The sequence below is a fragment of the Chlorocebus sabaeus genome, chromosome 15, assembly GCF_047675955.1.
Source record: "Chlorocebus sabaeus isolate Y175 chromosome 15, mChlSab1.0.hap1, whole genome shotgun sequence".
NCBI lineage: Eukaryota > Metazoa > Chordata > Mammalia > Primates > Cercopithecidae > Chlorocebus > Chlorocebus sabaeus.
In genome coordinates this window covers 4,377,372-4,380,232 of record NC_132918.1, presented here as the reverse complement: position 1 = coordinate 4,380,232, position 2,861 = coordinate 4,377,372, and the positions used below count along the sequence as shown (strand labels likewise).

At 40.4% G+C, this 2,861-nt stretch overlaps 1 non-coding gene across 1 annotated transcript; it reads left to right on the top strand.

The window, feature by feature from the left end:
* Nucleotides 1-660: 660 nt before the first annotated feature.
* Nucleotides 661-723, top strand: LOC119620775 (small nucleolar RNA SNORD43). The gene has a single exon (XR_005237325.1). It is a non-coding gene; the product is annotated as a small nucleolar RNA SNORD43 (small nucleolar RNA).
* Nucleotides 724-2,861: the final 2,138 nt, after the last annotated feature.

Here is a 2,861-nt window from a genome sequence, read left to right as displayed (position 1 = left end):
CCAGGTTAAAATCTTGGGTTTATCACCTAGAGACAGGTTGATAGCTGCAGCAAACCACCATGGCACGTGTATACCTATGTAACAAACCTGCAGGTTCAGCACATGTATCCCAGAACTTACAGTAAAGAAAAAAAACCTAAAAAAACAGCTGGGTGCAGTGGTGCATGCCTGTAATCCCAGCACTCTGGGAGGCTGAGGCGGGCAGATCATGAGGTCAAGAGATCGAGACCATCCTGGCCAATGTGGTGAAACCCCCGTCTCTAAAAATACAAAAATTTGCTGAGCCTGGTGGTGTGCGCCCGTAGTCAGGAGGCTGAGGCAGGAGAATCGCTTTAACCCAGGAGGTGGAGATTGCAGTGAGCCAATATTGCACCAAGATTGCCTGGTGACAGACAGAGCAAGACTCCGTCTTGAAACAAAAACAAAAACAAAACAAAAAACAAACAAATAAAAACCTTGGGCTTATCTCTGTGTGTCCCTGGGAAAGTAGTCTTTCTGTGCTTCCGTTTCCTCATCTGTAAAATGGTGATAATAATACCAGAATGCCTACTGCATAGGGGTATTATACGAATTAAATGAGTTAATACAAGCAGAATATTTAGAATGGTGCTCTGCAATATTAGGGGTGGTGTAGTTTTTTTAATGATAAAGACAGTGATCCACAGATGATGAACTTATTGACGGGTGGACAGAGATAGTTTGCTAACTGTCATGTTCTGATTTTAGAAAAAAAAAAGAACAATTATTATTTGCATATATACATATTTTAAGGTATTTTAAAGATGCATTTTCTGTATGTCTCCTTCTCTTGTCTCTCTCTTTAACCCAAAAAGAGTGTAGTTTTACACGTTTTGCAATTATGGCTCTAACAACTCTACTAACTAGAGGCACAAAAACAAATGACACTGGGGCATCAGAGCAAGACCACTCCCCAGATTGCCCCTTCCGCTTAAGCCAGCCTCTAGCCTTGGAATCTGGGCTAGCACTGTCACGTTGCCTGGCTCCACAAGCGGTGGAAGAGGACCCTAATATGCTGGGGTTATTTATCTTGGTGTTGTCCTCTGGCCCAGCCCTGCCCAGGAACAGGAGACAGACTGCTTGCTACACAGAGCCTTCCCTCTGATAACTGGGGGATGGAAAGGCTGAGAAACAAGGCTTCACTCAGCAACTTCCTGCTCCCTCCGAGGAAGAAGAAAGGGGTATCTGTGCTAGAGCCACCCTCCTACCAGCAGCCCAGCAGAACAGCTGCCGATCCCCTGCATCCCCAAGTCCAGGCGGAGGCCCTGGGAAGTGGGAACAACAGCTGGAGAGGAAAGAAGAAAGCAGTACATTCAGTGTTGCTTAGGCCGCTTGCTTTGCTTTCTTCTCTTGCTCTCCCCAGAGACAATCTCATGGCCTGTGTTTCCCTGCAGGCAGGCCCCAGAGCCCTCAAGCCCAGATGTCTGCTGTCCACGCTCTTCTGACTTCCTGAAAGCTAACATCTCAGATTCCCTCTCCCTGAAGGACCTTGGGGAAGTCCCAACCCCCACCCCAGGCTCTTCGCTCCCCCTGGGTCTGCTTCTCATTCTCTCAGATAGACGTATAACTTATGTAAATAAATGTACATGATTAGGCAAATGATTATGTAAATGATTCTTTCCTTTTCTCGTCCCAATTCTGGTAACAATAATGATTAAAAGATGGAAAATAGAGTCAACATGTAAAAGGTAAAGAAGCTGGAATTTAATCTGGAAAAGCAAGTGTAATGGCTACTTCATGGCAAGGTTCCATTTGCACAGAGGATAAAATAAAAGAGGTAATTGACTCAAATTTCCATGAAAGCTCCAAAACGGTAGCAAATCAGGTAAAATCTGACCACCTATATTCACCAATTTTCTCATCAAAATTGGTGGCTCTTAGGAAATGGCCAAGTAGACTAATTGCTGTACTGTATGAATGGCTCATACTATTATTACAGTGATAGACGGTATATAGCATACACTCAAAAAAATCCCTGAATTTACTAATAGACAAAATATCTGTGTAGAAAGAGCCATAAATCCAACTGTTAAATTATTCTTTTTAAAACTCTTGCCCGTATTTTAAAGAATTAATAAAGCTAGCTTTTCAGGAACCATGTAAGAATAACCAATTGGATTTTTAAAATTGAAATGGTATTATTATGCTCACTCTTGTAGGTTGAACAAGAGCTACAAAATATTATGTACATTTTACATAATTTTTTAACTCTGGGAAGCCAAGTACATAATGATCACTGAAAATCTACTAATTTCAAATGCTGCTGCAGCTGAAATTCTATCTCCAATTTCCACCTACTCACATTGCCTATTATTTATGAAACTGACCCACATCCCACCCATGCACAAGTTCCAGGAGCCTACAGAACATTTTGTCTAAAGTAATAAAAACAATATTAGAGAACCGCTATTGAACATAGAAATTACATTCTATTACTTAGTTAATAGTTGACCCCCAACTCGGAATTTTTAAGAAAACTTCTCAACAGCACCATCTGGTGGGCAGTGCAGCAAAAAACCAAAACAACAACAAAAAACACAGCAAGACAAAACCCACACTCCATACTTTCAGTTCTTGGAAGTGATTATCAATTGCGCTTCACTAAGTTTATTTTCCAATGTAGAGTCTACATTATGAGATGTTCCTGAGGACCAGTTGGGTAACTGACAATTTAGTGGTATGGCCAAGTCATTTTCTGTAACAGTTCATATTTCAAATATTCATACATTCTAATAACAAATATTATTGAATTTTATATTCTTTGTTATGTAATATTATTGTCTCGAAAATGTGGATTTGTAAATTGTACAATGAAATGTAATTTGATTTTTAATTTTTTTTTT